Source organism: Scyliorhinus canicula, chromosome 14, assembly GCF_902713615.1.
Source record: "Scyliorhinus canicula chromosome 14, sScyCan1.1, whole genome shotgun sequence".
NCBI lineage: Eukaryota > Metazoa > Chordata > Chondrichthyes > Carcharhiniformes > Scyliorhinidae > Scyliorhinus > Scyliorhinus canicula.
The window spans coordinates 13,408,695-13,421,460 of record NC_052159.1 but is presented as its reverse complement, the minus strand read 5'-3'; positions in this window follow the sequence as shown (position 1 = coordinate 13,421,460).

Genomic DNA, 12,766 nt, shown 5'->3' with positions numbered 1-12,766 from the left:
CTAGTGCCAGTCCAAGTAAATGTGCAGACTATGTTCCAGTTGCTTAGTAGGGTTCCTGACCTTGCCTTGGTGCCAAGCTACAGAAGCCTTATGTTGCCTCATAATTCTTGCTACAACAGGATAAATATTTAAAATTAAATCCACTGCTTAACAAGTTTGGTTTCTTAGCTTCATTAATCTTTCACTGATCAAATCCTGGTAATATTCCTTAACTGAAGATAACCCAACCCCCCCCCCCCCCCCCCCCCCAACGTGCTCACTTGCTCTCTTGAAATGATGACCTTGTTCTGAGGTGTGGTCCAATGGGAGTGTTGCAAATTCCCATATGAGTGACGCCAACTGCGACAATCTCAACCTCATTTCGCACTCACCTATTCAAACTGTTTCACCTCAGGACATTATTTACAACCAGTTAAGTTTAGTCACTGTACTAATGCGGTGAACTCAGCAACCAGATTGCACGTAGAGAGATCCCACAAACGGCAGTGCGGTCATGACTAGGCCATCTTCGAAAACAATTATTTCATGAGACGCAGGCGTTGTTGGCAACGCCAGCATTTGTTGCCCATCCCTACTTCCCCATCGAATCAGTGGCACGCTCAGCCATTTCAGAGTTACCCACATTTCTGTGGGTCTAGCAACTTGTGTCGGCCAGACCAAGTAAGGATGGCAGATTTCCTTCCCCCGACAGGACGTAAATGAACCAGATGTGTTTTTAACGACATTCCCGAATGGACAATGGTTTCATGGTCATCACTAGATTTTTAATTCCAGGGGTGGGATTCTCCGGTTCTCCTGCTGCGTTTTCCGGAGTGCCCCCCCCCGAAGCAGTGCAATTCTCCGCTCCCGCTGCCAGCCAATGGGGTTTCCCATTGTGGCCACCCACGCCATCGGGAAACCGGAGGTGCCCGCCGACGGAGAATTCCGCTGCCGATTTTGTATTTTAACCCAAAATTCCACCACCTGCCGTGGTGAGATTCGAACCGAGACCATTACTCTGGATCTCTGGATTATGTGCCCAGCGACAATACCACTAGGTCACTGCCTCCACGATCACAGCACAGAAGGAGGCAATTCAGCCTGTGTGTTGAGACCGGCTCTTTGAAATGAAATGAAAATCGCTTATTGTCACGAGTAGGCTTCAAATGAAGTTACTGTGAAAAGCCCCTAGTCGCCACATTCCGGCGCCTGTTTGGGGAGGCTGTTACGGGAATCGAACCGTGCTGCTGGCCTGCTTGGTCTGCTTCCAAAGCCAACGATTTAGCCCTGTGCTAAACAGACCCTGCGAGAACAAACCAACAAGTTCCAATCCCCCAGCTTTTTCACAAAAACTCAGCAATGTTTTCCTCCTCAGGTAACTGTCCAATTTATTTTTCAAAACCACAATTACATCTGCCTCCTTCATACTCTCAGTCAGTGCATTCCGAGTTCTAACCACGTGTGCAAAATAACTTTTCCTCGTGTTGGATCTTGTTCTACAAAGAACAAAGAAAAGCACAGCACAGGAACAGGCCCTTCCCTCCAAACCTGCGCCCATCATGCTGCCCGTCTAAACTAAAATCTTCTACACTTCCAGGATCCGTATCCTTCTATTCCCATCCTATTCATGTATTTGTCAAGATGCCCCTTAAACGTCACTATCGTCCCTGCTTCCACCACCTCCTCTGGCAGCGAGTTCCAGACACCCACTACCCTCTGTGTAAAAAAATTTGCCTCGTACATCTCCTCTAAACCTTGCCCCTCGCACCTTAAACCTATGCCCCCTAGTAATTGACCCCTCTACCCTGGGTAAAAGCCTCTGATTATCCACTCTGTCTATGCCCCTCATAATTTTGTAGACCTCTAACAGGTCGCCCCTCAACCTCCGTCGTTCCAGTGAGAACAAACCAAGTTTATTCAACCACTCCTCATAGCTAATGCCCTCCATACCAGGCAACATCCTGGTAAATCTCTTCAGCCCCCTCTCTAAAGCCTCCACATCCTTCTGGTAGTGTGGCGACCAACATTGAACACTATACTGCAAGTGTGGCCTAACTAAGGTCCTATATACCTGCAACATGACTTGCCAATTCTTATACTCAATGCCCCAGCCAATGAAGGCAAGCATGCCGTATGCCTTTTTGACTACCTTCTCCACCTGTGTTGCCCCTTTCAGTGACCTGTGGACCTGTACACCTAGATCTTTCTGACTGTCAATACTCTTGAGGGTTCTACCATTCATTGTGTATTCCCTACCTGCATTAGACCTTACAAAATGCATTTCTTTTGCCATCCACTGTACACTGGTGTCCGCTGGTTCTTGACACTATGGCAAAGGAGAAAATGTCTTCCTTTCTATCCTGTCCAGACCCTTCATCATTTGGAAAGTTCTAACAAATCTCCCCTTAAACTTCCAGAAGGAAGTTTCTCCAATCTATCGACATAACAGACGTCGCTCATCTTTTGAAGTATTTGCGTAAATGTTTTCTGTGACCCCTCTACATTTTTCTTGTTTTTCCAGAATTGGACACAACACTGCAGTTGAGGCTGAACCAATGTTTCACAAAGATTTGTTAGACCGTCCTTGCTTTTTATACTCTATAGCCAAGATCTGTCGGCACCATTAACCCCGAGCACAATCCCGTAATTGCCGCTAAATCTTGCGAGAGGCCTAAAATGGGATTTGCGCCGACGGGATCTCAGAATGAGATCTTCCCTGCCCCCTCCAAAGACACGATCAGGTTCATGCTTTGGAAGGGTGTGGGCTGATTGGCATAGATTAGCAGATATCATAATATAATTATAGGGCTTGATGCCGCAACATCCACCCTCTCTGTATTGTCCCACCCAGCCAGCGTGGTGTCACGCCGGTGTAAATCACTCCTGGTTTTCATAAATGAAAGCTAGCCACAATGACCTATTGGGGCACACAGGTAAATATGGCCCCAGGTGGAGGGGAAAATGGCCAGGCATGCCAGGCACTGCCAACCTGTGGTTGGCAACCAGTGGCTGCCCCCTGGCACCCTGTCATTTCCCCCTACCACCGTCTATCTTTTTTTTCTTTATAAATTTAGAGGACCCCATTCAATTTTTCCAATTAAGGGCAATTTAGCATGGCCAATCCACCTACCCTGCACATCTTTGGGTTGTGGGAGCGGAACCCACGCAAACATGGGGAGAATGTGCAAACTCCACACGGACAGTGAACCAGAGCCGGGATCAAGCCTGGGACCTGGGACCTGGGACCTTGGCTAGCCCCGCCAACCTGGCACTTCCACCCTGACACTAATCTGACAGTGCCAAACTGGCAGGGCCAGGCGGCAGTGCCAGGGGTCAGTGTCAGGGATGGGCCTTTTGGGGAGTCCCATTGGGAGGGGACTTCCTCTTAATTGTGGTTTGGGGGGAGTGCACTGATGCTTAGGGGCGGGGTCATCCTGCTGCTTGTGGGGGTGTGGGTGATGGGGAGAAGTAGACATTTTATTTAAATCGGAGATCAGGGCGCCTTTTCAAAAGGGTCTCGCGATCTCGGGATCTCTGGTTCTTGCTGGCTTTTTTAGGCCGGGCCCCTCAGCTGACTGATTCTTACCTTCCCTATGAAACTGAAATAAAAAATTAAAAATGAAAATCACTTATTGTCAGAAGTAGGCTTCAAATGTAGTCACTGTGAAAAGCCCCTAGTCGCCACATTCCGGCGCCTGTTCGGGGAGGCTGGTACGGGAATTGAACCGTGCTGCTGGCCTGCCTTGGCCTGCTTTAAAAGCCAGCGATTTAGCCCTGTGCTAAACCAGCCCCTGCAGGGGGCTAGCGGGGCACCATTGTGAAGCTCGCAGCTCCAGCTGCAGATACCTCTCCCACCCCCGCACTTCTGGGTCAGAGGCTGCACATGCGCATGGCGGTGGCCTCCAGCGGCTGCGCCATGCTCCATGGCATATTCAGACTGTGGAGCTGGACTGCAGATATAGTGCCCCCGATCTGCAGAGTGTTTTCAGTACGGCGAGAAAAAAAGGCCTGCAGCCTGCAAGCTTCACATCGGTTTTCTCAACTGAGCCAATACTCTGTGCATTTTGGGGGAGATTCCACTCTATGTCTCCGTTTAGAAAGACCTGGATCCCACGTGCGTTGCTAACCACTTTCGGAACCTGTCCTGCCACCTTTAATGACCCAGCCCAAAGTTCGCACCCCAGGTGTAGAATTGTACTCTTTCGTTTATATTGCCCCTCCTCTTTCTTCCTACATGTTAGGAAATAGAGATAGCTTTAAATAAGTTGCACTTGTATTTATACAGTGTGAGGGGAATGGATGAGAGACCCGTACCATCTATTTGGGGTGACGTCTGTCACTTGGCTTCAGTGTAGTGTGTCTGATCAAATTTAGCCTGCTGGATAACTGGACTGTGTACTTACCGTGAACATTTGAGTATAAGATGGACTTTGTAACTTGTGTTATCGTTATGAATATATAAAGTTGTAGTGGTGTCTAAAGGAATAGTGTAGTATGTTTAATCGTTTTTTGTTTGATTAATTGGTTATTCTTCTGTTAAATGTTCATTGGCAGATTCTGTGACTCTGTTCAGTGGCCCCTCACGATAGCACAATGGTAAGCACTGTTGTTTCACGGCATCAGGGTCCGGGTTCAATTCCCGCTTGGGTCACTGTCTGTGCGTTCTCCCCGTGTCTGCGTGGGTTTCCTCCGGGTGCTCCGGTTTCCTCCCACAAGTCCCGAAAGACGTGCTTGTTAGGCAATTTGGACATTCTGAATTCTCCCTCTGTGTACCCGAACAGGCACCAGAGTGTGGTGACTGGGGGATTTTCACAATAACTTCATTGCAGTGTTTATGTAAGCCTACTTGTGACACGAATAAAGATTATTGTTATTTATCAGGCCAAGTTCCATCCGAGGACCTCTCTTGTCCAGCAGTAACACCAGCCGGGAGCCTAACTTACCAAAGTATATCAGTTCACACCTTTCTGCCTTAAAATGGATCTATCACCCATCCACACATTCCACCGGCCTGTCCATGCCTTCTTGAAGTCTATCATTATCCCTCCTCACAGTTCACAGTGCCACCAAGTTTGTGTCATCTGCAAATGTTGAAATGGTTCCCTCTGTACCCCGAAACCTCACTCAAACCCCTCTCAACCTGCTCCTCTCTGACGCGACATCAGGGGAAAAGATAGTGGCCCCACAAGCTGTGATCCAGAACTGGCTAACTGAAAAGGTTGGTGGAGTTCAACAATAACATTTGAAGGGAAATTGAATAGATACTAGAGGGCATAACAGTTACATGGTTGTGGGGAAAGGGCAGAGGAACGGAACTAATTAGATAGCTCATTCAAAGAGCCAGTAGGCCCTCCTTCTGTGCTGTATCATTTTATGATTCCATTGTTGTTGTTTTATAAGATGTGGTCGGACCTGCTATGTTAAGCCACAATTCCATATATCTCTGTAATTACCTCTCACTGCATCAGCTTCCAATTCCCTTATGTTATTTCCAATGCCTCGAACATTCAGGCACTTAATTACATTCTTTACTTTATCACAGATTCTTTCGCTTGCATGCATTTATGTCTCGCTTTCCTCTTATTTGCTGTCTCAAATTTACCAGCCTCTGAGCACTGCTTCACTGTGATTACAGTTAAATTCTCTCCTCACTCGGTATCTAATTTGAAAAAAAAAGACTTCATTCTTTTTTTTTCATCCTGCCTCAAAAAGTGGTATCCTGTCCCTTCCTGATTGTGAAGCAATCAATCTCTGCTGTACAAATAGTGCTTCTAACAGCTGCCAGTCCCAGTTATGTAGAAAGTACCACTTATTAATCTCCACTTCATGCGACAAAAGGGCACTTTGTCTTCTTCTTCACTCTTCTTTCAATTAACTTTTAGAGTAAGATCTACATAAACAACAGGAAATTTGGCATGTTGTGTGGTTTTGGTGTTCGTGTTTGATCTGGAACACCTAACATTTAGCAAGTAGTAAAGAGAGGAACTGCAGGCAAAATATCGAATTCAAAGTCTACCATCTGAAGCTTATTTGAACCAGGTATCCATTACACCCTGATCCCTTCCACCGAGGGCAAAAGTAGCATTTCCCGACACGTAAGAAATGGATGGGAACAATTATCAGGCCAGGCATTTGATGGCCGGAAATCTCCATTTTCTTCCAATAGGGGCTGGTTTAGCGCACTGGGCTAAATCGCTGGCTTTTAAAGCAGGCCAGCAGCACGGTTCGATTCCAGTACCAGCCTTGCCGGAATGTGGCGACTAGGGGCTTTTCACAGTAACTTCATTGAAGTCTACTCGTGACAATAAGCCATTGAGGCACTCTCAATTACGACACGAAAGTTAGGTCAGTAATCAAAGGCTTTAATAAGCAGTGAACAATGGCAGCCTCCATGAGAAGTGTGCTCGCAAAATGGAGTCTCATCTTAAGTACTGTTTCCCAGGGGGCGTAGCCAGAGGCGGAGTCCCCCAGGGTTCCAAGCCTCTTAAAGGGGCAATGTATTCTGATCATCACAAGCCTCTTAAAGGGGCAAGGTATTCCGATCATCACAGCCATTTTCTATTTCTTCACTTTTCCCGCTGGCAGGGCATCCCCATCAGCGGGTTTCCTGGCGGCTTGGGGTGGTTAGAATGGGAAGGCCCAATGACAAGCGGCGGGAAGATGGAATTCCGTCTCCAGCAAATGGTGTGCCGTTGAGGGGCCAGGGGGGGCCCGGAGAATCTCTCCCACGGTCTCCAGGATTTCACTAAATATGGATCCCAAATGTCCTGATTAAATTCTCACATTTGAGCTAATGGATTCAGGGCTCATATTGCTCAAAACAGGAGCAATTCTTTGTTGTTACGCCGATGCTAACCCTAAGCTCCAAAATCAAAGAATGGAGTTGGATAAGAAGGCCCTTCAGCCCAGATGATCCCATCTTTCCAGAATGCTAACCCTCCTGCCACAGCATGATGGGAAAACCATCACCTGCAAGTTGGCCGCCAAGTCAGGTGGCATCCACATTTGGATATATGCCACCATTTCATCAACATAATTTAGTCAAATAGTGGAAATTTCCGACCAAATGCGGCCCTTGGAAAAAAAAACACCACAGAAAGGACTGCGGGGGTTCAAGGAACAAATCAGCCAAAGCCTTCTGAGGGTAAACTAGCAGTGACCTATATATGGCCTTGGCAACATTACCCACACCTCAAGAACAAATCATTTTTATCAATTTCTGTGGTTTGATGCCAAAGCCTTTGTGCTTTCCATTGAATTGACTGCTTAAAATATATTTCAAATTAAGCCTGTGAGGTATCCTTTGTGAAATTATATCGCACTTAAGCACTCAAAAACTCCAGACTGAACTCATTTTGAAATGCCTCGTGACATCTTTGTTATATTTATTATCAATTCAAACTTAAAATTTCATTACTCTGCTTACAATATCCTGTAAAAGTATCATACCGCTTCTATTAAAGGAGAGAAAAAAAATCATAGTTTTGCTCAATCTGTTAACATATTTGTTCGCTGAGATCCCACTTATAAATAAACTTGTTCCACTGACAGAACTGTCAGCGGCACCTTCAGTCATCACCATTTAATATCTATTATCATCACTGTGAATCGGAGGGTGTATTGAAACCAACCAACAGCATTTTGGAATCAAACACATTATGAAAGAACTGAGAATTTAATTTATTTTGAGCCTGGAAAGGAGTGTTGATAGGCTGACATGGAACGGGGTGGGCGGAGCCACAGATGGAGCGTCAGAGGAGATGCTGGCGCAGTGGTGATGTTGCTGGACTGGTAATCCAGAGGACCAGGCTAATGCTCTGGGGACGTGCGCTCCAAGCAGCTGGTGTAATATGCACCCAGTGAATAAGCCTGGAATTGAATTGATGGGCAGCACGGTAGCACAAGTGGATAGCACTGTGGCTTTACAGCGCCAGGGTCCCAGGTTCGATTCCCCGCTGGGGTCACTGTCTGTGCGGAGTCTGCATGTTCTCCCCGTGTGTGCGTGGGTTTCCTCCGGGTGCTCCGGTTTCCTCCCACAGTCAAAAGATATGCAGGTTAGGCGGATTGGCCATAATAAATTGTCCTTAGTGTCCAAAAAGGTTAGGAGGAGTTATTGGGTTACGGGGATAGGGTGGAGGTGAGGGCTTAAGTGGGTCGGTGCAAACTCGATGGGCCCAATGGCCTCCTTCTGCACTGTATGCTCTATGTAACATAGAATTTACAGTGCAGAAGGAGGCCATTTGGCCCATCGAGTCTGTACCAGCTCTTGGAAAGAGCATCCTATCCAAGGTCAACACCTCCACCCCATCCCCATAACCCAGTAACCCCACCCAACACTAAGGGCAATTTTGGACAATTTTGGACACTAAGGGCAATTTAGCATGGCCAATCCACCTAACGGTGACCATGAAGCGATTGTTGGAAAAAACCATCTGGTTCACTAAATGTTCTTTCGGTAAGGAAACAGCTATCCTTACCTGATTTGACCCCAGGTCTTCTACAGTAATGTGGTTGACTCTTAAATGCCCACAGAAGTGGCTCCAGCAAGCCACTCAGTTCAAGGGACATTCTGGGCCGGCAACAAATGCTGATCTTGCCAGCGATGCCCACATCCACGATAAAGAAAATGAAATAGTACCAGCATGAACAAGTGGGTTGAATGGTCTGTTACCGTGTCCATACCCAAACTTAGACAATCAAGCATAGTGAGCAGTAATTGTAAACAGACTCATATAATCAAACACAGAACAATTGAACAAGACACCAGGAGGAGTAATTGAGGCAAATGCACTGAATCTGATGAAGCGGCTGCTTGATTCCACAATGGTACGGTTGCTATTCTGAAAAGGTAGAATTGAAAGGGACGAAGGTCATTCGTAGCCAACTCTATCTTTAGTTTCAGGGAGCTGGGGCATTATACCGCGGGGGTTATATTACTGTACCAGTAATTCAGAGAATGTGAATTCAGGTTCCATTGCTGTTCGGGAATTTGAATTCAGTTTATTAATAATCTGTGGAGCCTGGGGGGAAAAATGCTGAGAATATGAAGCTATTAAGAAAAAGACACCAATTCACTCAGGAAAATAATTACCACCCCTATCTGGTCTAGCCTGTATGTGATCAAACCATTGCAAAAGCCTACAGTGAGTCAAGAAAAAGACCAGTCACCACCATAGTGGGCTGGTTTAGCTCAGTGGGCTATACAGTTGGTTTGTAATGCAGAACAAGGCCAGCAGCGCGGGTTCAATTCCTGTACCGGCCTCCCCGAACAGGTGATGAAATATGGAGACTAGGGGCTTTTCACAGTAACTTCATACTTGTGACAATAGAAGTTTATTATTATTATTCTCAAGGTGGAAAGGTAAGCTGTGAGGAGGACACAAAAGGCGATAAACAAACATAGTCAGATTAAGTGAATGGGAACAATGTGGCAGATTGAATATTGTTATACGTTGGATGGGAAGGGTGAACTATCTGTTTCTAGTTACACTATTCCAAGGGTTACAGCATATATGGAAAGAATTTCTCCAGCCAGCTATATGGCCAAATTTGTACTTCACCCATGGCACTTGTAAGCTGTTGCTTTGAACATTTCTGTCTGAGGCAGCAGATTTTAGGAAACGGTAAGTGAAAATGCAGTGATTTTTCAACCTACTGTAAGGACTGCTCTTCATCTTTCAGGTAGGAGGCTCTGATGGGGGTATCTGGTGAGAGCTGCTTTTGCGTTTCTGATGGGCGGTCTCTATTGGGGTCCCCTGGCGGAGTGTCTATTATGGGGGTTGAATGGGGTGGTCTCTGTTGAGGTTCTGATGAGGGGGGTCTCATGGGGTGGCTAGGGGTATGGGGTGGGCAGAGTTTACATTGTGAGGGGAGGGGCCCCTCCGATGGACTTTGGGGGGCACTTACATTACATGCTGACCACCTTGACCAACTATGGGGCATCGCATCGCGGAAAGGCTTGAAAATACCTTCACCAACCCACGCCTGCGTGAATCTTCGCCGAGACGCCTGGAGTATCATGGGGACCTGGAGTCCAGCGCATTAATGGGATGAAAATTGATTCAAATTACCCATTTGCATCCTGTTACCAGTGTAGCTCGATGCCGCTGCCAGCGGGAGACTGGGGCACTGGAAACTCTTTTTTAACCTGACACTCGATTCTCCGCTGGATAGGAAACCCCGCTACCGGTGGCGTGTGACGGAGAATCAACCCAGAGAACTCCCATTGACAGCGATGGGAGCAGAGAACCCCATTGCAGAAAGTTACTATGCAGATGCAGCAATCATTTATTTTTAATTATAATAATAATCGCTTATTGTCACAAGTAGACTTCAATGAAGTTACTGTGAAAAGCCCGGAGTCGCCACATTCTGGCGCCTGTTCGCGGAGGCCAGTACGGGAATCGAACGCACGCCACTGGCTTTGTTCTGTAAGCGTCCTTCCTGTTATTCCCTCATTTTCTCTCTTGTTTATTTTGCCGTTATCATTTTTGATCCATGGATAATTAATGGAAATGTATCTTTCAGTCAAGCGGCGGAATTCAGAAGTTACAGGAGGGAACACTCTGCTCGTCTCTGGCTTAAACTGGAACTTCAGACTTGCCAGCACCAGAGAGGGAGATGGGGTAGGGCGCAGTTTGATTGATTGGCTGGTGGCCAATGAATTGGATCAAAAGACCGTACTTTGCCCGGTAACAGATGGTGATTGGATCATTTCCCAGTGAAATGGTTTTCAGAGTCCAAAGGTGCATCACTTTCCCTCCTGAAAGCAGAGAGACAAGGGGCTGGATTCTCCTGCTGTTGACGCCGAAATCGCATTCGACGATCGGCCGAAGAATCAAAGCGCCCGAACAAATCGGGGGCGGCACCGCTTTCGCGATGGAGAGTATGCTGCGTGATGTATCGACGGCCTTAGGACATTGCCTGAGGCCCGCCCCCCGATGCTCTGCCCCCAACCGGCCGAGTTCCCGACAACGACGATCGCGTGTGGTCACATCCGTTGGGAACTTGGCGTGGTGGATGCGGACTCAGCCCAGTGCCACCACAATCTGGGAAGGGCTGTTCCGTGGGCAGGGGAGGACTTTATCAGGGACTGGGGGCACTGTCGGGGGGGTTGGGGGGGGGTGGTCCGGGGAGCACGAGGGGGCACTATTTTGCGGGCCGGGTTCACGAGCGACCTACGCCATGTAGCACGGCACTACCGCTGCAAGCCGCCGCCGTGCACATGCGCGGCCACGGACTCGGCAATTCTCTGGGCCATATCGGCATCTACGTCGGTTATCTACGTTGCCGGAATGCTAGCCCTCAGCCAAACAGAGGATCGGTGGCTGCTTTACGCCATTTTCTCTGGCGTAAAACACCACCATTCCCACACCGGCGTGGGAACATAGCCTCAGAATCGGAGAATCCAGCCCTCGGACTTTCCCTCTCTCTCTCCTCCGTGTTCTTTCCAGGAAGGCTGTATTCCTAGGTCTACAGAGAACCTGAATGAATGAATGAATCTGCAGAAAAACCATTACAGGCGGCAGAAAAATACACGAGCCTCTCTCTCTCTCTCTCTCTCTCCAGAAATCCTGTGAGTACTGCATTTCTGAAACTACAGAGGCCTGAATGAATCTGTCATCGAAACTACAAACTGAAAGCAAAGAGGGGTAAGGTGCTGGAAACCCCCATCTGAAACAAAGACTCCTTTTTCCTTTTCCTTTTGATGTTTTACCCCTTTCTTCCCCTCTGTGTTTCTCTGTCTTGTGTGTGCATGTAGAGGGTGTGGGGAGCAAGTTAAAGTGGGGAATTTGGGATTAGATAATAGTTAATCAGTTATATTTGCAACATATTAATTATATTTTTTTGTTATAGACGAACAGTAATTGTGTCTACATTTACAAACCTGGTGGCTGTAATTATGGGGCAGCCAAGGGCCAAAGACTTTGGTTTTTTTTCTAAGAATTATTGGTTAATTCGCTTGTGTTGTGACTCTGGGTCAAGTGGGGTTGGAATTGACTGTGCACTAGCTCAGGGTGCCATAACAACAGGATGTTGATGTCTTTGTAAAACCTGAATTTATTGTCCATCCCGACCTCACCTTCCATTGATAAGGTGGTGGTGAGATGCCTTCTTGAACTGCTGCAGCCCATGTGGTGTAGCTATACCCACAGTGCTGTTAGGGAGGGAGTTCCAGGATTTTGGCCCAGCGACAGTGAAGGAATAGCGAAATATTTCCAAGTCAGGATGGTGAGTGGCTTGGAGGAGAACTTCCAGGTGATAGTGCTCTCATGCATCTGCTGCCCTTGTCCTTCTAGATGGTAGCAGTTTTAGGAAGATACTTCCTAAGGAGCCTTGGTGAGTTGTTACAGTGCATCCTGCAGTTGGTACACACTGCTGCTACTGTACGTCGATGTTGGAGGGAGGGCATGTTTGAAGAAGGGATACCAATGAAATGGGCTGCTTTGTCCTGGATGGTGTTGAGCTTCTTGAGTGTTGTTGGAACTGCACTCATCCAGGCCAGGGGAGAGTATTCTATCACACTCCTGACTTGGAACTTGAAGATTGTGGTCTTCCTTTGTTCTAGGTAAGATTCCAACCAATGGAGGATGCCCCTCCCTGATTCCCATTGACTTCATTTTTGCTCGGGCTCCTTGATGCTATACTCGGTCAAATGCTGCCTTGGCGTCAAGTCACCTCTGGAATTCAACTCCTTTGTCAATGTTCGAACCCAGGCTGTAATAATGTCAGGCGCTGAGTGACCCTGGCAGAACCAAAACTGAGCATCAGTGAGGAGGTTATTTCT